The sequence below is a fragment of the Rattus norvegicus genome, chromosome 3, assembly GCF_036323735.1.
Source record: "Rattus norvegicus strain BN/NHsdMcwi chromosome 3, GRCr8, whole genome shotgun sequence".
In the NCBI taxonomy this organism is placed as follows: domain Eukaryota; kingdom Metazoa; phylum Chordata; class Mammalia; order Rodentia; family Muridae; genus Rattus; species Rattus norvegicus.
The window spans coordinates 158630737-158653789 of NC_086021.1; the positions used below are offsets into that span (position 1 = coordinate 158630737).

The 23053-nt window shown below is 42.2% G+C and overlaps 1 protein-coding gene and 1 long non-coding RNA gene across 16 annotated transcripts in view; one reads left to right on the forward strand and one right to left on the reverse strand.

Annotated features, from left to right (window-relative positions):
• Nucleotides 1-23053, forward strand: part of Syndig1 (synapse differentiation inducing 1) — a 203701-nt gene that overhangs the window by 139263 nt on the left and 41385 nt on the right. The window lies entirely within an intron of this gene.
• On the reverse strand, nucleotides 8187-21354 carry LOC120101729 (uncharacterized). 4 transcript variants are annotated; one of them, XR_005502562.2, is made up of 5 exons: nucleotides 17635-21354; nucleotides 12690-12753; nucleotides 11621-11753; nucleotides 10601-10716; nucleotides 8187-8265 (listed from the first exon to the last, which is right to left on the reverse strand). It is a non-coding gene; the product is annotated as an uncharacterized LOC120101729 (long non-coding RNA). The 4 variants fall into 4 exon arrangements; XR_010064983.1 differs by having other exon boundaries at nucleotides 11651-11753; nucleotides 12690-21354; XR_010064982.1 differs by having other exon boundaries at nucleotides 12690-21354.

Consider the following 23053-nt stretch of genomic DNA (forward strand, 5'->3'; position numbering starts at 1 on the left):
CTAAACCACCATCCCAAGAGTATACAGGGATGGACCCATGGCTCCAGCCACATATGTAGCAGAGGATTCCCTTGTCAGGCATCAGTGGGAAGAGAGGCCCTTGGTCCTATTGAGGCTCCATGCCCCGTGTAAGGGAATGTCAGGGCAGGGAGGTGGGAGTGAGTTAGGGAAGGAGGGAGGGAGTGAGTGAGTGAGTGACTGAGTGACTGAGTGAGTGAGTGACTGACTGAGTGAGTGAGCACTCTCATAGAAGCAGGGGGAGATACCAGGTTTCTGGAGCAGAAACCAGGAAAGGGCATAACATTTGAAATATAAATAAAAAAATCCAATAAAGGAAAAAATGTCAAAAAAAAAAGAAAGAAAAGAAAACACTGCTAATTTTGACAATGGAGGTAGAGGTATAAAAAAATGCTGCACATAAGTTCATGAAGTCTTGTCCTTTCTTCTCACAGCAGACACTGGAGAACATGTGGGTGAATGAACCTGAGGTTATTAAGTCGAGACAATTCTTGCTCCTTGCAGGCTCACAGTTTCCTCTTTCAGGGAGAAGACCAGTAAAGCTGTACAAACTGAATAAGAAGCAGGGAAAGCAGGATCAGGGTCAGGAATGGAAGGAGATCTCAACATGACTGAGCAAAGAATACAGAAAGGCTTCCCACAGAGGTGTCTCACACAGGCCACTAAGGGGCCCAAAGAGCACAAATTCTGCTGTTTGACTTCAAATTTCTTCTCAATGAATTGTCAAAGATGACAGGGGAGAAGGTAAAAGAAGTTACACACTGAATCCAGTTGTACAGGGAGTAGCTGTGAAATCTGAGAAGCTGTAAACACTAGCTATGACAGAACTTTTACCATACCAGGTAACAACAGCGAGCCTAAAACAAATAAACTGTCCGTCTTCATGAGCTATTCCTTAAATTGAAAGATATCTCCCTACCCTCCCCCCCAAAAAAGAGTTTTCTGACTTTCTGGCTTTTTGCAGTGGCCTTTGTAGAACTCCATTAGGTTATTTAAGTTCCTCTCATGTCATAAAGAGTGACGATTGTTGGTGTGCTAAAGACAGGCCTGAGACCCAAGGGCATTGTCTCTTATCACCAATAGAATGTAGAATGAGTAGACCCTTTGCTGAGCAGGTCTTTCTCCCAGTTTTCATTTTTTTTTTACTGGTAAATATTTAAGTTTTTAAATTGGAAATACATCTTGAGGAAGAGGCCAACCAAAGGAATACCTGATTGTAAACTTGTTTTTTTTTATAGCATTTATAGAACACATACTTTTGCATAGCCACACCAATGCCATTATTCACACAAGCTTTATATTTTATTGAGTTCCCTACCCTGTGTGTGATTGGGTCCCTCTAGTCCCATACATGTGTGGTGTTTGGTCCATAGGTGACCTGTTCTGCTTACTTTGACCACATTCTTGCTACTTCCATTAATGTGCACACACACAGACACACACAAACACACATATATAAACACACGTAGACATATGCACATCAAATGTAATATGCTATGCATATCTCTCTAGAACTGTGTCAAAGATTCATTTTCATGAGATTGAACATACTTTCTCCATCTCAGTATTTCCACTTAAAGGACTGTAATATCTTTTTATTTTCATTTTTTCTTTTTAATATTTTTACATAGTGTATTTTTATTTATTTATTTTTACTTTTGCCCTTTCATATACATGTACCATGTATTGTCCTATTTACCTCCATTGTCTGCTTTATATCCCTCCTTTTCCTGTCAGTGCTCTTCTTCCCAAGTATCCCCACACACACACTCTCTTCCTCTCTGTTTTGTGTGTGTGTGTGTGTGTGTGTGTGTGTGTGTGTGTGTACACGTGTGTACTTGTATGCATGCTCAGGTTTTGTACTGATAGCAATAGCTGTTGTGTGTTCTGACCTCTCACAGTTAACTCATGTGTTAGTCAGTCTTCCACTGTGTAGACAAATGACTGAGATAATCAACTTACAAAGAGAAAATGTTTACTCTCCTCCTTTTGGAAATGGAACACTTTCATGTTGGTAGAAAGAGTTAACTCCTTTCACCTACATAGCTGGAAAGTGACTAACTACTGGAAAAAGAAACCTATTAACAAAAGATGTAAATATACTAGGACACAGGTATAAATTATAAGCTTGATTGGAAGCCTCTGAAGACTATCCAGTCACTTAGGCATTTGGACCTAACAGCAACCATTGCTTGGTTTTTCTCCTGGAGAACTGTTGACCAAGAAGACCCTGTTCCTTTCCACCTGCCACCCTCCCTCCACTGAAACAACTCTTCTAGGTAAAATCCATGAAACTAGACAGATAGCAAAACAGGCCTGTAAGGGAAATCTTATGTTCTAGAGAGATTTCTTTTCCTCAGTGGTCCCAGCTAGCTTGAGATCCTCTTTATGGAGCATGTAGCTAACCTAGGCAATTCCGGCACACTATAGAGTCCCCAGACTTCTCTCATGGTGGAGAGTTGTCCCAAGTGCTGCTATCCCTCGATGTGACCTATTTCAAGCCACTAAAATTCTATTATTCAAATGGAGAGGGCAGACATCCCAGGAACAAGACAAAGAGCAGAGCAAGAACTCAGTCTGCAGGCACTCTGCTTAGGCCCAGCATCCATGCTGAGGGGTGAGAGTGGGCACAGCTGCCTATAGAATAGTAATAAAAGTAGCCAGCTGATAGAGATCATTTGACTTCTCTGAACCTCCTTATTTCCAACTACCACTCTATTTCCTACTGTCAGGACTCTGTGGAGGCAATCTTAGACAATCATAAAAACACCTTGGAAACTGCTGTGACTTGCTTAAATGCTTCTGTCAAGGCAACAGATGGTAAATGACCGAGGGTAAAATGTCCAAAGAAGTTGTACTTCCAGCTGGCACATTGTCTTGCCTCATGCAGTTATGAAAGATGGAGATCAATCGGTCACTTGAGTGAAATAGCTGAAGTTCAGCCCTCACTTGAAAAAGGAAAGCAGAGTGTACACAGCAGTCCTTCCACTGGGTCCCCAAGCCAGAGACTCCATGAGCTACCCCAAGCTCAAGAAGACTAAGACAGACACCCAGAGTATAGCTGTGTGTTCCGAGCAGCAGGAGTGATCAAGGGGAGGACACTTGCTATGTTCTGAAAGGTAAATGCAAACTCATTTCTCCTTCAGTAACACAGGAGAGGAGGTAAGTCATCCATGAGAATGTACTATCAGAGTCACACCCCATTATCTGCTGGGAACTGTGGATGAAAAACAGGCTATTCATGTGAAAAACTGAAGGAATTCCCTTGGGGCTACAATGCAAGGGCAACCAGGAGGTTGAAGAGCCACTCCAGTCAACCACAAGAAGACAGCCAGTTGGCTGCCTATAGAATAAAACCTATCCTTTAATATCAAGAACCATGCCATCGCCATATCTGTTTAATCTAGTTATGAAAACGGATTATTCAAGAAAAGAAAAGAAAATGGATTATTCAAATAAGGGGTACTACCTGATAGGCATGCAGACATAATGGGAACAGCAATATGGTTGAAGCGTAAAATAGAATCTGTGTGTTTTTCATCATGTTAAGATGAACATCAGTGGATGTGGTTGCCACTAAAATCAGGAAAAAGAGACCAGCAATTATCAAGGTGAATAACATTAATTGGGCAAGCAGAGGCTGGGACTCCATCATGAAAGGCTCTTGGTGAGTCTCATTATGGGCCCATGATGGCTTCCACTTCCAAGTTCAGAATGAGTCCCGTGTCAGTGATGGAATATAAGCACCAAGGGGCTGCCCAGGAGAGTCAGAGGCATCTGTGCTAAGATACTACACAGTCCAACCAGGAGGCAGCTCTATGGCCATCTTCTTCATGGCAATCATGAAGCTATGATCTTTGGAGAGTGGACAAATTGAGTCTTAAGGGGAGGCAAGGATGCCCCACCTTGTGGAGAGACCACAGAGACCCAGGATCACAGAAATATACATTGTCTGAAACACGAACAGGAGAGATGCCATTCTGGATCAGGGAAAGGCAACCAGAGAGAATGTAACTGAGCTTGTGACAGGCAGGGTGATAAGGTAGTCGGGATAAACTGCACACCCCACGAGAAATATGTGCCTTTTAGATCCAGTGCTAGCAACTAGGCATTTCCCAAAGGGCACTAACAATGTTGGGTATAAGCTTGGATTTTAAGCTTCCCTGTGTTGTGGATGAATGCCTATGAGAATGGAGAGACCAAGGCAGTGTTCCTGACACAACTGCACCTAAGACAGAACCTTGGCATTTTAAGGAGCCTTCTGATGCCTTCAGGCTCAGAAGATGGTACGGTATAAATCTATGTCAGCTTGCTGGCCTGCTTGACAGGGACAGCATGTAGAGGACCTCCTGCAACTTATTGAAATATTGTCTTGATACTAATGAGGATGTAATAGCTCTCTAAAGTCTCAATCTCAGTAGACTTTTTATTATTATCACCATTGAAGTTTTGGCCAATGTAATCCATGGAAAATAAGCAGGACAAATTTAAGGGGCAGTTGTATAAACCCACTTTCATTTTTATTTTATTCATGCCTTACAATCTATGTTGTCATGTTTCTATGGTCATTGGGATTACTTGAAACCAGACCCTATGTCCAACTAACATCCTTTCATCTCAAAAGCTTGTTTTTTTTTTCACTACAAGAAGTCGTTTCCAGTTCACCTAGTATTGATGTGCAATAATGAATAGCTTTAGAATTGCTGATGTGAATCTTCCCTGTTCAAGCTCTAGAATCAGCTGTTTCTTCAAAGAACCTTAGCTTCTGTTATTGGACAACAGTGCAAGAAAACAAGATCTAGACAATAACTGCTGATCCTCAGCCCTCCCTATGACGAAATGAGGAGATAAATGGACATACTTCATCACGTGACTACATCTATAGAAAGTATTTGTAATTTTTTTGAAACAAAATAAGTTAACTTCATTTTTATTTACATTTCAATGTTATCCAATTTCTCAGTTTCCCATCCAGAAACCTGCTATCCACCTCTCCCCCATCCAGCTTCTATGAGGGTGCTCCCTCACCCACCCACCCACTCCCTCCCAACTTCCTGCCCTGACATTCCCCTACACTGAGGCATCTAGTTTTGACAGGATCAAGGGCCTCTCCTCCCATTGATGCCCTACAAGGACATCCTCTGCTACATATGCAGGTGAAGACATAAGTCCATCCCTGTGTTCTCTTAGAATGGTGGTTTAGTCCCTGGTAGCTCTGGAGGGTCTGGTTGGTTGGTACTGTGTTCTTCATATGGGGTTGCAAACCCATTCAGCTACTTTAGTCCTTTCTCTAAATGCTCAATTGGGGACCCTGTTCTCAGTTCAATGATTGGCTGCAAGCATCCACATCTGTATTTGTAAGGCTCTTGCAGAGCCTCTCGGCAGACAGATATACCGGGCTCATGTCAGCATGCACTTCTTAGTATTTCCAATATTGTCTGGGTTTGGTGGCTATATGTGGGATACATCCCCATGTGGGGCAGTCTGTGGGGAGTCTTTGCTCCACACTTTGTTGACATATTTCATCCTGTGAGTATTTTTGTTCCCCTTCTAAGGACGGAAGCATTCACACTTTGGTCTTTCTTCTTGCGCTTCATGTGGTTTGTGAATTGTATCTTGGGTATTCTGAGCTTTTGGGCTAATATCTACTTATCAGTGAGTGCATACCATGTGTGTTGTTTTGTGATTAGATTACCTCACTCAGGATGATATTTTCAAGTTCCATCCATTTGCCTAAGAATTTCATGAAGTCATTGTTTTTAATATCTGAGTAGTACTTCATTGTGTAAATGTATCCACATTTTCTGTATCCATTCCTCTGTTGAAGGACATCTGGGTTCTTTCCAGCTTCTGGCTATTATATTATTATTCTTGGAAGTCCAAGATCCACTTGTGTTTGATCTTTATACAAGGCAATAGGAATGGATTGTTTTGCATTCTTCTAGTTGCAACTCTCCAGTTGAGCCACCACGATTTGTTGAGAATGCTGTCTTTTTTTTTCCACTGGATGGTTTTAGCCTTTTTGTCAAAGATCAAGTGACCATAGGGTGTGAGTTCATTTCTGTATCTTCGATTCTATTCTATTGATTTACCTGCTTGTCTCTGTACCAATATCATACAGTTTTTATAAACCTTGTTTGGTAATACAGCTTGAGGTTAGGAATGTTGATTTCCCCAGAAGTTCTTTTATTGCTGAGAATAGTTTGGGCTATTTTGGGCTTTTTGGTATTACAAATGAATTTGCAAATTGTAGCCTGTGTTGGCATTTGTATTCTCTCAGGGTCTTCTAGCTCTTCATAGTCTTTGTTGAAAAGTCTGGTGTAATTCTGTTAGGTCTTCCTCTATATGTTAGATGACTTTTTCTCTTACTGCTTTTAAAATTCTTTCGTTTTTTAGTGCATTTTGTGTTTTGGCTATTATGTGATGGGAGGAATTTCTTTTCTGGTCCAATCTATTTGGAGTTCTGTATACTTCTTGTATACTTATGGGCTTCTCTTTCTTTAGGTTAGCGAAGTTTTCTTCTAGAATTTTGTTGAAGACATTTACTTGTCCTTTAAGTTGGGAGTCTTTGCACTTTTCTATACTTATTATACTTAGGTTTGATCTTCTCATTGTGTCCTGGATTTCGTGGATGTTTTGAATTAGTAAGTTTTTGCCTTTTACATGATCTTTGATGGTTGTGTCAGTGTTTTCTATGGTATCTTCTGCCCCTGAGATTCTCTCTTTTATCTCTTGTATTCTGTTAGTGATGATTGCATCTATGACTCCTGATCTCTTTCCTAGGTTTTCTATCTCCAGGGTTGTCTCCCTTTCTGATTTCTTTATTGTTTCTATTTCCACTTTTAGATCCTGGATGGTTTTGTTTAATTTCTTCACCTATGTACCTGTGTTGTCTTGTATGACTTTAAGAGAGTTATTTATGTACTTCTTAAAGTCGTCTAACATCATCATGAGATGTGATTTTAAATCACAATATTGCTTTTCCAGAGAGTTGGGGTATCTTGGACTTGCTGTGGTGGGAGAACTGGGTTCTGAAGATGCCAAGTGACCTTGGTTTCTGTTGCTTATGTTCTTGCACTTGCTTCTCGATGTCTGGTTAACTTTGGTGTTAGTTGGTCTTGCTGTCTTTGACAACGACTTGACCCTGCTGTAAGTCTGTGTGTCAGCATTCCTCAGAGACAAGCTCTCGGCCAGCAAGATCCAGGCCTAGAGGGCTGTAGCTCTGGGTCAGCTCTGCAAGCAGATGGAAACTGGAAGGATCCTGTCAAAGTCCTGGGGTCTCCAGGCGGCTCCCTTGGAGCAAAAGTGGTGGTCTCACCAGTGCTCCCAGGTGTGTCTGCACTCCTGGAAGACCACCTGTCTCACAGCTGGTTCTGGGCACATACACACACACACACACACACACACACACACACATTTTTGTACTTACTTTGAATACATGTACACATTTATATCCCCCTCTGTCTATACCCATCTAAAGTTGAGTCTGTCCATAGCCGTGTCTCTACCTCTGTTTCCCATATCATGTATCACTGCAGCCTTCTCCCCTTGTTCCCTTGCAGCTCCCTGTTCCTGCAGTGAGAATTCCTCAGCTGTTCTGTTCCATATTAACCAGGAGATTCATAACTGTTGACTAATAATATCTTCCCAGAAAAGGACCTGAATACAGAACATGTGTGGGTCCTTTCCCATTAATAATTCCTCAAAGTCACATCAATTCTAAAGTTACTTTGGTCAAAACCTTCCCTCCCAAACCCTTTCGTGATATTGCTTCATAAATTTGAAAGGCAATTAGACCTCTTGCCATAATCTGCATTTTATCCTGGTGTCCTCTACCCTCCTACTCATTTTATTTGTAAGACTCAGTTGGTACTTAAGTTCCTTGAGCTTTGGCAATTATGGACAAAGCACTTTGTTCCCATCATGACAGTATGTCTGTACAAGACTGTCCCTTAGGTACCCCAGCTTCAAACAAGAAGCAACATAGCCTCAATGTGAAGTCTTTAAAATGTGGTATTCGAATAATCATGTGTTATAGCCCCTACCCTGTAACTCTTGTCTAGATTTCTCAACAGAAAATGGATGCAGCATCAAACACAGTATCTGTAGTTCAATCCCCAGCCCTGGCAAAAACAAAAGAAGATTGAGTGATAATTACCTTGTGTAGCTTTGTATATTTGAAAATGTAGAAGTTAGATTTTGTATTCCAAAGAAAGAGATCCATGCAAACTAGCTATATCTTGATGCCTGCAGGGATATGGGGAAATTAGTGGATGATCCTGGATTCAGGACACTTCACATTCTGAACACATTTTCATTTAAGTGTACAATTTTTAGCAAATTAATCTTTTTTAAACCAAACTTCCATGTGTTCATCCTTAAGCAAGGCCATTATTCATTCTCATACGTCTGCAGCTCATATAGATTCTAAGACAGATGTAATTTAAAATGACTTTTAGAACATTTAAAAAAAAACACTGTGGTGAGCTGTGTAATTCAAACATGAGGACGACATTCCATTGCACCCACTGTCCTTCTGGGTAACCTTGCCCCTGCTCTATGCCTGGGAGGATCCCAGTCTTTTCTTCACTCCAGATTCACTTAGTACCCAGTGTGTGTCTTCAACAAGGTGGGAAGGAGGAACTGGGTGAGTTTCAAGACTTGGACCACTAAGAGCCCCTCATCGTTCTCATCAACTGAGATACACATAACACTTTTTGATATCCAAGATGCTATGCAAATAATCATCCCCTTTGAAACCACTATGCTAAGAGCAAGTCAGGTCCTATGGAGAGGCCACTGGCACTAGGCCTTCAAATCATCTTAGCCCGGGCTGTAGATGTCGAAAAAGATTCCAAATTAGACTTCCTAATCTCTGGCCCACGGTATCCAAGAACATTTCCTGACTTTTGTAAGCTGCTTGGCCTACGGAGCTTCAGTGACTGACCATCAGAATAGTCGCCGCTCTGCTTTAGTTACTGGTCAAAAATTGCTTATGTCCAAATCCCAGAGACTCCATGATACAGTGACTCATGTTCAGCTGACGGAGGAAGAGAGGAAACGGCAGAGAGGGAGAGTCTTGCTGAAAGCCACTGTAGAACTAAGCAGTGAGAAGTAGGGAAATGTGCTCTTGGGCTTCTAAAATGCTTGCAGACATTTGGGGAAGGAACTATTGGAAATTTAAAATTGCTTGGTTTGCCTACTAGGTTAGACTCTGGCCACATGGAAGATGACTCCCGTCACTATTCTGGCCTGATCTGTGAACTCCTAAGAGGCTTAAAGATACTTCACCAAAGTGTCTTTAAGGACTTTGCTGTATTTCCAAGGAAAACACTCTTGTTAATTATGTTTACCTTATTATTTTCAACTAAAAGTGTCTGCACCTCTAGGTATAGTGTCTGCATCTATCTAGGTATAGATGATCTGAATGGGAACAGCAGCCCACTAACCTAAAACCCAAGATGAACAGACCAAACTAACAAGATTTCCCAGCCACTGCTGATGGGCCCTTGCTTCCGGTTAGGACATTCAGCTGAATCAGCAGTATCTGTTTCTATGGCTACAGCTCCTGCTGAAGTAGTGCAGCAAAGATAATGCTCCAGAGTAAGAAGTGAAGGGAGAGAGAACAAGTGTAGATGGAATTGATGGTAGAGAGATCTTTTCCATGTCATCAGATTGGCCGGTCTCCTCTCTGAGATCTCTAGGAGAGTCTGCCCTTTGACCCTTCAGTCCTGCTTGCCCACAAAGGCAACACTGGGGTCACCCTCAAGTGCAAGAGGCTGGATCAAGAACCCCACACAGGGCTGGGGATTTAGCTCAGTGGTAGAGCGCTTACCTAGGAAGCGCAAGGCCCTGGGTTCGGTCCCCAGCTCCGAAAAAAGAACCAAAAAAAAAAAAAAAAACCCACACAACTACTACCACAATTACTACACTTATGGCCACCATTTCATCTATTGCATGTTCACAAAATAGAAAGTTCTCAGCAGATTTTCAGGGAATAGCATCCCAACAGAACCCAGATACTTGACATTCAGATATGGGTTCCCCCTTCTGCTTTAGAGGTTTTCATGCTGGCTAGCTACAGAAATATTCTTTCATAAACTGGAGCACCCTGTAACCAGGATAGAACCAAGACTGACACCTTACCTGGGTGTGTGAACACATAACCCCATCCCTCATGGAGACACTCTACTTTGGGTGTAGAGAAGTAGGCAGATGCATACTCTTACTCAGGAAGTTTTCGTATCTATGTTTGAGCTACTTCCCTCCCATAGGTGATATCTGTGGAAACACCTTCCATTTCTAGTCCAGCATCTCCCTTGAAACCCCTACACAATTCAGAGTAAGCCATGCATGCCTATCAGACACCAGGAGATCTACAGGAAGACTATAGTGTGTTCACATTGTACCAACCCAAGGGACAGAGGACCTTAACTTTTTATCTCATTCTTTTGAGTTCATTAAAAGTAAACATTCTATCTTTGCTTTTGAATTTATTCCAAACAAAAAGCGTCTTGCTAACTTGTGTCTGACAAGTAGCATTTCATTAGATGTCCTCATAAAGAAGTTGATATAGCCATACCTGTACTTTTGCATTCTGCTTCCAAATAGGGAACACAGGAGACTACACAGGGAAGGAGTGCAGTGCCCACAGGCATAGCAAACGGTAGTCCTCTCCACATGGCTCAGTGTTCATTACTTTGAGGAGAAACAGAGCACACAGCAAAATCATGTCTGTTTTACGTACACGTCACATTAAGTCTTGCCTCATGAGTTAAGTGACCTTTGGATGAGGATGGGCAAGGTGATGCTAGAGGGATAGCTATGTCCATAGGTCTTATCTTACTTAAAGTTTCTATTTCTGTGACCAAAAGCACTTTGGGGAGGAAAGGATTTATTTCAGTTTACATTTCTATATCATAGTCCATCAGTAAGGAGAGTCAAGGAAGGAACTCAAGCAGGGCCAGAACCTGGAGTCAGAAAGTGATGCAGAGGCTGGGGAGGAGTGCTACTTACTGGTACTGGAGCTGGCTTTCTTACAGCACCCAGGGCCACTAGCTCAGCAGTGGCACCACTCACAATTTTCTAGGACCTCCACATCAATCATCCATGAAGAAAATGCCTCAAATGCTAATATGGTGAAGGGACTTTTGCAATTCATGTTCCTCTTCCCAAATAAGCAGCTAGTGCCAAGTTGACATAAAACTAGCCAGAACCATCATCTTGCTATGGGCTGGGAGTAAAATAGCTTCTATAGGCTCCAGTGTTTGAGCACTTGATCCCTGGCTGGAGTGCTCTTTTGTGAGATTATGGAATCTTTGGGGCCTCCCTGGAGGATGTGAGTTGGGAGCATTCGTTTGCCAGTAGTTTCTGGTCAGGGGTCTTCTCTAGGTTACAGGCATCTATGTCCTGTGTCCTATATGGAAGACTAAGATGCTGCTAATTGTTCATTTTCCTATAATGGAATTAATCCTAGAATAAGAGCTCCAACTTTTGACCACAAAGGTCTCACCTCCGCTGCTCATTCAGAAATGGGTTTCAACATAAGGAGCCAATAGGAACACAAACATTCGGTCTATTACATATTGGCACACAGACATACCTCAATGGAATGAATGGCAAAACTACCTACTAAAGCTCTTCTTCTGAGGTGAGTATTTTCTAGTAAGAGATGAACTTTATGTGGGTTTGTGATTTACAGCCTTTTCTCTCGTAGATGTGTCCTCAGCAGAAACCTGAGGACACAAAGAACACTGTGCTTACCAGGGGGTCCTCCTTCAGTTTTATTTCACCTGTCAAATAAATTCTGACACCTGGCTCCCTTGCTGCTAAGGTGTCATCACAAATTTCACGTTATTTTAAGACAGGACCTCTTGCTGCAAGTAAATAAAGACAAACATGAGACCCCCAAAAGAGTGGGTTCAGAGGGGTATGAATCTGGCTAGTAGACTCTGCCACCTTTAGCAAGCAATGAGTTTCTAGGGAAGAAATCGCAGGCTAGATATGTGTCCAGCAAAAGCCCAACATACCTATATCCTGGCTGCAGGTACAGAGCAAGTAAAGTAGGTTAAAACCTAGCACCTTTGCTAAGCAAGCCAGTATAAGACAAGACAAATATCTGAAATTATTATTGAAGAAGTATTGAAGATAGGGACAGCGACATAGAAAATAAGCCACTGGTAACAAATTCCATTTCCACAGTCAGCTCTAGGATAGTCATCACTGACAAGGCCAGCACCTATGTTATTCTTTCATTACCATACTTTTTAACTCATGTCGGGAAAAATGGCTTAGATGATTTGATGCAGCTGTAAAATAAGAATTGGGAAAACCCTTCATTAAAGGAATATTGTTCAGTGTCACCCATGAGCAAGGTACTATGCTAACTATTGACAATTAACATGTGAGCAAGGAAGCAGTATGACTAGAAGTATTGGATAAGAAAGAGTTCACTTGTGTTGAGACTGGGAGACATCCTTCCGGGGAGATTGGTCAAATGCACTAAGGTTAGATGAGGATCCTAGAGAAGTGGCCAGTGAGGCTGGGAAAAAAAGAACTGGAACAGGGACGCATGAAACAAAGCTTGAAGGCCTTGGAGACCCCTAAAATTGAGGGATGTTCTGAGAAGAGGCAAGAGAAGGTAGGAAAGGAAATGATAATAAGATGTGTACCTTTTTGTAGTCTTCTCCAGTGCAGCCAGATGTGGACAGACCAGAGGAAACTGCCTAGATGAATCTGAGAGAAACAAAGTGGAGTCTGAATTTAAAGCTGTTGGTCATTGTGACAGATCAGCAAGTGAAAGGGTGGTAAACAAGAATGCCAATATTGCCAGTGGCCAGCTAGGATGATTACAAGTTTAGCTGTGATTTTGGCAAAGTAATCAAGTAGTGGTGTATATGTGTGAGGCTGGAGTTAGGAAGCAGAGGTTCAGTTCATGGAGATGGTAGTTGAATGTGTGGGGTTGATGAGTGGTCAATAGTAAAGCAAGGATAGGAAGGCCTTTGAACTGAGCCTTTGATGGTTCTTCCTGGCTTTGTTCGGCAGTTCCACCATGCTGTCTCCATGTCTTAACTCTCATTTATTCTATTCAGGACTAAGTGAGCCCCTCTGGTTTACTTAGAACTCATCTCCTGATTCAGTTACGATAGTCCTCTGCCATTGCTTTGAATATTTTCTACCCTACTGTCTCCATTCTCTCACTGTGTGCTACATTTCCTTAGAGGTCCTCATTTCTGTTCTTTTCTATGCCTGCCTTGCTGATATTTTTAAATCTGTCTTCCAGAACACAAATTCTTTCTTCATCTGTATCAAATGAATCATCTGCTTTGCAACCATACTGGTTCTATTCTTCAGCTTTTGAAAATTCTTGCTGCTTTCTATTCTAGATTTTGTTTCATGTTTTAATGTGACCTATTACCCACTATAAATTAATTATAGCTTTCTGTTCCCTCTTAATCACTGAAATTATTTAAGTTGTTGTGAACATTAGATTGCCATAGACCTCTTGTCCAGATTCTGCAAACTCTACAACTGTACTCTCTTAGATTTCTACAGCTAGATTAAAATAGAATTGCTTTGAAGGGACATGATTCTGGAGGTAACAATTCTGCTTCGGTGGTATTCTCACCTACCTCTGGTGTACCCTGCAGTTTATAATTTCCTATTGTGGGTCTAAATAGAGAAATAGAGCCAGGTTCATTTTTTTTCCTCTGCTCAAAACCCATGAGCCATAGCTGAGGATTGTCATGTCCTTAGAGACCATCTTTGTCGTTTTATTTTTTCCACTTGAGTGCTAAATCCATTTGTATTTTAATTTCTCAGCAGGGCACTTGTACCCTGAATATAATAAGCAGAGCCCACACCTCTGATTAGCCTGGCCTTGGTTTGATTGCTTACTCAAGGGCCAGGGCAAACAGAGAGCTTGCAGATTTCTGCAGTATAGAGGAAGAGTTTTTAGCCCTTTGCATAGAGAGGATACTCTTCTGAATTTCTGGTTTTATGCATGGGCTCTCTCTTCAATGACCAAGTTACCTTCTCTCCACATCAAAGCATTGGAAATTCAGCCACAGGGCCCAGACCTGTTTCCTGGATGCACACTGCACAGCACCTACATGATTTCTATTGGAAGGCTAGGTCAGGTGCCATCTCAGTGGAATACAAACTGGATTCTTTCACAGGAGAACATCATTCTAAGTAAGACCCTTGAAAACAGAAAACTCTTCGAAAACAAAAAGTATAAACAATACAATTCAAGTCCTGGGAGAACTTGGGGGAGAGGGATGAATCTAGTTGAAATAAATTATATGAAATTTTTAAAAAATCAATAAAAACATTTTTAAGAGTAAGTAGTCATTCCTTCCTGGGGGACATATTCATCTTTCACATATTTTATGCAGGAGGCACTGGTGGGCTACCCTGGATATGGAAATATCCAGGTAGACTTCTCCACCAGTCATCTGAGCTATGCAATCACAGTTTCTACTAAGCCAACATGAGGTCAGTATATACAGGAGTAAGAGCAGGCACTGGGTAAGGGACAGTAGCACAAGTATCACTCTTAGAAACTCCTGGTTCTGTGACTGTCTTATTTTTTTTCTCACCCTCCATTTGCCATTTGATGGCATGCAAAAATCAATTCCACAAAAGTTAAGCATTTCTATGATGTTGCTTCTACCTTCTAGAAGATACTACATTTAAAAATAGAAAGATACAACACCACAGGCTGCATTCCAAATTGACACTTTGCTTAGCTTGTACCAGGTTCAGCTGACCACAGCTGTCAAAGGCCCATAAGCTTTGTATCTAACTTTGGGTCTCCATTATGGGCTCCTGAATTGGGGCTTCTTCAGAGCTAGGTGCAAGCAAGGCTGGCTTTGACGAACACACACACACACACACACACACACACACACACACACACACACACACACAGGCAGCCTGGTGGAGCACCATCCTTTCCATCCTTGTTTCACTTGAATTATAAAAAAATTAAAAAATAAGTCAGCTCTGAATATTATGTGAATTCTCCAAGAACAAAGCTTGCTCCTAGCATTAGCAGAGGATCTTGAGACTCATGTTCTGGCGTGGTTGCCAAGCTGGGATTGGTGACTGCCTTACATGCTGATGTCAACCAAAGTGGGTAAGTAGTCAGGTTGCAATTCATATTTAAATTGGCTATTTCATAATGTGTATGTTTTCATATGAAAACAAACACAAGTTCCTTGAAACCGAGTGCACCTTGTACCTCTGAGAGATTACATTGGCCTCAAGGCCATTGAGCTGCCATGGCCTGACTCTTCTTTCTTATATTCTTTTCACATTTGCTTTTAATGTGCCTCCTTGCTACTCTAGGTTCTTTGTATTTGATCACGACTTTATTCAAAAATCAACATGTTACATTTTGTCCATTTTACTTCCCTGTAGAGAAGCTCTGCTAAAAGCTTAATTGTCTCAAACACTATCTTGAGACCATGACCAGAACTATACAAAATGTCACAAATGTCTTTCTTCATGAAAACTAAATGAATAAATGAATAAGTGGCAAGAAATCATGGGTTTGTTGGTAAAATCTTGCCCCACCCAGAATTTATCTAAATGCTCTAAGTATAGCAGGCTACCCTGCTCCTGAGTGACAAAGAATAAAACCTGAGCCTGAGTAAACCATAGTGATAATGGCATAAGGGAAAGTAGGACTTTAAAAAGAATCATTTATTAATGCACAGTAATTGGACATATTAAGCTGTTTTGAAGCAGCATACTTTTTCTGGGCTTGGAGTTGTTTTGACATGTATTTAAAGCAAGGGAAACTTTCTCAGCTACTCAAATTAGAAGACCAGCAATGAGTTGGGAATACATCCTCATAAAGACGCTAGATCATGGCCATGTGTGTGGAAAGGAGATGCCGAGGAAGGAGACATCATTGTGGGTGATTGTTGACATGCCTCCCAACTATGTTCTCTTGCCAAAACCTGTGTTGGCTCCAGTGACTAGCTTGTAACCAAAAGGACACAGGAAAGGGTATGCTCTGAGTCCTCTGTTGAGTTTCCTTTTTCTTGCCTCTCATATGGAGCCCTGAGGTGCCACTCAGGGAGTGCAGCTATCAAGGGCCATCATATTGGACAGGGAAAGATGTAAGGCACTGATGAAGCCATCTTGGATTCTTCAGAAGAGCACACCCACCAGTTAGATACTAAGCGACCCTATTTAATACCAAATTAATAGAAGTTAGATGGTCTGACCTGAATTCCTGACTCTAAAAATCACAGATATAGTTCAATGTCTGTGGACTCACTTAGTATAGTAACAGATAATTAAGAAGGTCAGTCCTCTCTATACCCACAGGGAAGTCATCAGTGGGGGAAAAATATGAGCAGGTAACACAGTTCTTAGTTTACATTAAAAAACAAGTAGTTGACTAGGAAACCAGAGGCTTACAACGGGAGGAATTAATAACTGGACACTTGTCCAAGTAAAAGTGAATGGTAAGATCCAGCTGACACCTGTCAATTAACTTGCACCTTGAACCCTCTTACATTTTCGTTTTTCAATTCTAAGGTTGCCCTTACTTACTGCACTCTGCAGTGCTCTATCTCCTAGCTCTAACCCTTCCCACACCCATAGATGTCTACAAAGCAAAAGATAAACCGGGAGAGCTTTCTGATTGCATCATGCTCTTGAACCTATCCAACCTCACCTACAACATTGTTGGTTCTAGGAACAGTAAGCTTAATCACTAAGGAAAAAAAAAAGACTCATTATATAGCTCTGGATAGTGTCAACTCCTGATCCCTCTACCCCAGTCTTATGAGCTGAGATTATAAAAATGTATCACCACATCAAGCAAAAGGACTTTTTGTGAGTCACATCGGGCATAGCTGAAGCATTTTTCTAATAGAAAGCAATCCAATGTGATCTATCAGTCAGCAGATTGGGATGTGGGAGGTCATGGAAATAACATGAAACATTTTTTGACACAGCAGATGGTATCAGTGTTGACATCCACATGCATTGGCTTTTGAGGTTCTCATTGCAAAGGACCTATGACTGCTGGAAAGCTCATAGCAGAGTGACTGGTCATGGATGGGGAGGGCAAATATTTGGGGGAGTAAGCTCTGAGAAGGGGCTTGTCCACAGCAGTGATATAGGGAACTGACCTGAACGTCCTAGAGGTTGGCCTTTAAGGAATATCTCAAGGAATTTTACATAGATCTTTAGTAAAATCTACATGGCCATACATTTTAGTTAGAGTTGTATTGCTGGGAACAGACACCATGACCAAGGCAACTCTTATTAAGGACAACATTTAATTGTGGCTGGCTGACAGATTCAGAGGTTGAGTCCATTACCATCAAGGCCAGAGCATGGCAGCATCCAGGGAGGCATAGGACTGGAGGAGCTGAGAGCCCCACCTCTTGTTCCAAAGGCAGCTAGGAGAAGACTGGCTTCCAAGTAGCTAGAAAGAGGGTTTAAAGCCCATGCCCACAGTGACACATCTACTCCAACAAGGCTACACCTGCTCCAAAAAGGCCACACCTCCTAATAGTGCCACACTATGAGCCAAGAATATACAAACCATCGTACCATGCCTTCTTATCCTACACCAGCCCTTTTGCTTACCTTTCCTGCCTCTACATTCTCAGTGGCCTTTTCTGGGACCACCTTCACATTGCTGTCTGTACTTAATCCTGGTCTCAGCATCATTCTGGGTTCCCAGCCTGACTAGAATGACATTTATGATAAGAAGAAATATTTTCAGTGACACATGCATCTAAAGTATTGCCACTACCTTAGTTCTATCCTAAAAACATTTTTAATATTACAATAAGAGGTAAAAAGAAAGCCATAAAGGAACAGAAAAAAAGGACATGGAGACACCAGAAACAATGACGGTGAGATTCACAAAGATGTGAGAAGACCAGAGAGGGTTGTAGCACAGGCACTGTAGCCTGAAAGAAATCCATGAAAATCCCATGAGCATTAGTCCCATATACCTGTCAGCCTTGTTGTGTTCTTAAATGTTAAGTAACATCCAGCAATTGCCTGACCAACCAAACCTGAGCCCAAAATGAGACCTGAACCAAATGGCGAAGCCCTTGCAATGGGTCTGGGCTATAGTCATAGGTAGGATAAAGAACATTTTTTAAATTTTGCAATTAATATTTTCAGAGAGCTAAAAAGTGAAATTAGTTGTCTAAAGCAAAACAAGGAAGTAAATACATAGCAGTGAGAGAACAAGAAGAGTCCTTGGAAATAGAGCAGTGTGGTACTCAGAATTAAATCCCATAAAGGGCTTGGAGAATGGCTAAGGAAAAATCTCTTAAAGTGTGACAAAGGGCAAGAAGTGGACACACACACACACACACACACACATACACACACACACTCATAAATGAGAGCCAGTGGAAAATTTGTTCAACAGTTGAATAGCAAGGACTTTCAGTTTGGCAGTTTAGAATACCAGGAAAAATGATCCTAGAGAGAAGGAAATGGTCACTGAAATTAACTAAGTATTCCTGATGCTGAACTAATAAGTGTTGGAAGTGAGAAATGCATGAGAAAAGTTGTAAGAAAGTAAGGAAAAGGTCCCAGCTCAGTTATATATCCAGCTAAATTGTCACTCAAGTGGGTAGAATTCACAGCAATTTACAGCTATGTACAGTCACAAGCATGGATTTCCAGGCAACTTCCAGAGCCCATGTTGCAATGATATGCCTTCCTGAGTGGAGGCTGGGGGGTCCAGAAAATAGAACTGCACTGAAGTGAGTAGCACAAAGTCTAAGTGTGATGTCACCTACTTTTAATCCCAGCACTCAGGAGGTAGAGTCAGGTGGATCTCTATGAGTCTGAGACCACTCTAATATACATAGTGCCAAGGCTACCTTTGTTCAAGAAATGGGATGTGGGATTTTCAGGAAGGCTGCATGAAAGGACAGGAGGACAGGAGAAAAACACTGCAAATTTTGAGTTTGAACTTTTGCCCGGGCCCATGGTCTGTGGAAGAATTCTCATTAGTGGTACTAGTCAAGCAGGCATGAGCACAGATCTCAGCCAGCATATATCCAATGGGACATAACAGATAGCCCACAGTGTGCAGTTTAGGTACTACAGCCAGGAGGGCTGATAACTTCGGGAGATAGCTGAACTTTTCGGCATCCAGGTCAAACTTCACGATCTCAATGTACACAGAAAACTACTCTGAGCACCTAAAGGCAGTGAATGTTGTAGAATTGTAGCCTGTCTACTACCAAGTAGATGAGCTGCTGTTATCAGGCCCTTCTCCAGGAAATAGAAAAACCATCACACCTTGGTGTGCACTCAACAAGTGGTAAATGTTTTGGGGTCTTCCATATAGCCCACATGAAGGTGGTTGCTATATGTTCTTTACCTGTTCAGATGCTGGCCCTGGACCTATGCAGATGAGCAGATGAGCCTGCCAATCAGACAAGCATGGGTCCCTGCATGCATGCATGCGTTCCTGTGTGTGTGTGTGCGTGTGTGTGTGTGTGTGTGTGTGTGTGTGTGTGTGTGCGTGCGCGCGTGTGCGCAGTGGAAGGTGCTGTGAGGCAGGCTGCCCTTAAGAGCTTGCCCATGTTATGTGGTTTCTAGTATTCTATATTCAAAGCATTCTCACTTCAGAAGCTAACAGCTGAGGCCACTTTCTTACTCACTTTTCTTTTACTATTGCCAAAATCGGGCCAAAATCAGGCTCCAAAAACAGGTTATAACCCAAATTGTCTCAGAGCCTGTTAGTGAGTGTGCTCTGTTTAGGACAATCAAGGTGACCTTAATGTGGCATGCTAAGGTGTAACAATACTCAAGAATGCAAAAAGTTTTACTGTTAGCCCAAACCTGGAGTTTGAAAGTGCACATGGAGATAACTACTCAATTTTCACATCTAAGCAGTAGCAAATGGGTAGATATGTGTAGATAGGCTTTTCATCTGCCCTTCATTTGTCTTAAACATCGTATATATGCCAGCTAAGCTTGGAATGAACACTGCTTGCCTCTCAGGGTCATCACCTTACAGGGTTCACATTTGATCCACTGTACTGCTTCCACTGGTAATACAGCTCTTGGTACCTTGTCCTGGCACAGTGAAGGTTACATGGCAATAAATAATGGGCATGTCTGTAGTAATGCAAAGAACTGTAAAGCAGTCAGGTACTCATACTGGAGGAAACATGGGCAGTTAAAGTCACTTACAGTGCTAATAATTTTCAGAGAGATGATTACAATGGCTGCCCGAGCTTGTCATAAATTCAAGGAGGTGGGGATCTATTGTTTGCTACCAAGGCCCTCACGCTGCACATGACTCAGGCCTCTCCATAAACATCCAGCAGGCTGGATCGGTGGGTGATATGGAACACGGAAGCGTCTGGCCTGATTGCCTCTCTCCCCTTAGGATAGTGACTATTGGAAGGACAGAGCAGCAGGGCAGTCTTTCAGAGAGAATTGTAGTTTTCCATAAACCTCAACCTAAAGCAGTTTCTAGTAAATAAACTCCAGCTCATCAAAATTTTAATCTAGAGGTAGAGAAATGTCAGCATAGGGTCGGTCACTTGCCCATCGAAAGACCAGTGACCAGGTGCTTTGGAGAATATAGTTTGCCCACATCAAGAGACTGTGTGAGCTTTCCTTGGTGCCACTAATATCAGGGTCGCAGGGCGTCTGAATCATCTGAGAGATTTTTAAATTTGAACACAGGTCTGTGGACACATTGGATGTGGAAACGCTAGGACCATGAGTTTCTGCAGTTATCAGGACAATTTTCCTGACTCCATAGAATTGCCTCAATTTCTTTCATTCTGTAGCAGTTTCACTCTACCCAAATGTGGAACCAACACAAAGCCATACGATCTGACTGTAAACCTACTATGAAACTTTCAACTGAAGTCCCTGTTAAAGAGCAAGTCAGCAAATGCACTGCAGAGGGAGGAGGGACTAGAGAGAGAAGAGGATATTCCAGCCTGGGAAGCTACGCTACATCTGTTGGATATCCCACAGGCCTGGGTCTTCAGCAAATAGAGGAGACATTAGGCAAGTTAGGTGAGGTTAGCTATATAGATCTCTAGATCTGGAAATGTCTGGACCCACAAGGAGACTCTGCAGGAATCCTGGCAGAACCACTCTGCTCCTCCACAGAAAGCTTGTCTCAGCTGAAATAGCACTTCATTCATGCATAAGGTGAACTGCTTTCTTGAGTCTTAATGGCTACTTTTGCTCTCTGATTTTAAGGTATTTTATATCTTTACAAACAAGCAAAAGAAGGGAGCTTTTTAACTCAGGAAACAGAGTATTTATAGTGGGCTCTGCATGCCCAGCCCCTCATGGTTTAAATTTTCTCTCTGCATCTCTCTGTCTCTCTCTCTGTGTCTCTCTCTGTCTCTCTGTCTCTGTCTCTCTCTCCCCTTTCCTCCCTCCCCCTCCCCCTATCCCTTCCACTTCCTTCTTCTCCCTCTCCCTCTCCCTCTCCCTCTCCCTCTCCCTCTCCCTCTCCTTCTCCCTCTCCCTCTCCCTCTCCCTCTCCAGCTATGTCTAATACACTGTGCTTGCAGCTGTGAATGCATTATGGTATGGTTGCTTATTATGTACCTCCTGTCCCTCCACGTCTGTCTGCTATCTGTCTGTCTGCTATCTGTCTGTCTGCTATCTGTCTGTCTGCTATCTCTCTCTCTCTCTCTCTCTTTCTCTCTCTCTCTCTGTATGTGTGTGTGTTGTGTGTGTTGTGTGTGTGCATGTGTGCACACAACAGACACACACATGTTGACGTGTACATACACATATGTGTACAGAAGCTTGTAGATGCAGAAGTCAGCATCCAAAATCTTCCACAAGCACTTTCTATTTACTTTTGAGACAGTATCTCCCTAAAACTAGAGCTTGTAATTTGTCTAGACAGCTAGTCACCAAGCACCGAGAATCCTTTGGTTTCTGCCTCTCAGCACTGAATTTTCAGGTATACACTGCCACAGCAAACTAGGGGTTGATCTCAGGTCCTCATGTTAACACACAAGCTCTTTACAATCTAAGCTATCATTCCGGCCCAGTTTATTTATCTGTGGGCTGAAATCCACATGTGCAGTGTTCAAGCATATAGAAGCTCTAGCACTGACTGTGAAGCTAAAGACTTCCCTGTGCCCTACTCCTCTAGATGCAAGGGTACAGAGCAAGCCACTGATACTCCGGACTAGTAAACTGGCTGCTCTTTCTGTATTATGATAGACATTTTTTACAACATGTTAGCTAAAGGGCAGGAAAATAAACACCCAGACACAAGAGATCTTGTCCCTAATCCCCTGAAGAAAGTGCAAGTGATAGTTTTCCCACTATGTTAATGGGTATGCTAACTAACCAGGCTTCTAATGACTTTGTGATTCATAACATCTTTGTGGCCAGGAAGGTGTATATAGATAGGTGGGGGTATTTCGTGGTTAGTATATTTTTAGCCTGGTGGCTTTCAAAGTTCTGGGTTCTAAAGTAACAGAGGAAGAACTAGAGAAAAGCCACCTGTGGTGGTCCTCTTGAGGTTCAGTCTCTTAGCTCAGGAGGCTGAATTTGGTTATACTTAAAAGCCGGGTGAGATTAGATTCTGTTCTATCTAGAGCATGTCTCAGGTGGTCAACCTGTGTATGCCTCTGTAGTAGTATTAGTTACTTTCTCCCAACAACCACATAGTAGTTTCCCAGTAGCTTTAGGAATAGGGGGCAGCCCTATCATTTGGACATCCTAGAAGAAACATCTTGAGATACAGTGAAGGTGAACAAGTTGTCTATCTGGAAGGTGACTGAGGGCAGAAAGACCTGAAGGAAGAATCAAGAATCGGATGCCAGTAGCCACTGAGGCAAGGTGGGATCTGAGTGCTGAATCCTGAGGAAAGATTGAAGACTCAGCACAAGGAAAGAACAGGAAAAACTAGGGAACAGGTTCCAAGTTTTTCCAGCCCAGGTAGTAGACATCATCTACAGGACAGTGAAGTGACCACAACCAAATTCAAATTAGAACTGCCAAGCCAATTCTTCCAGACCTCTAGCCACAG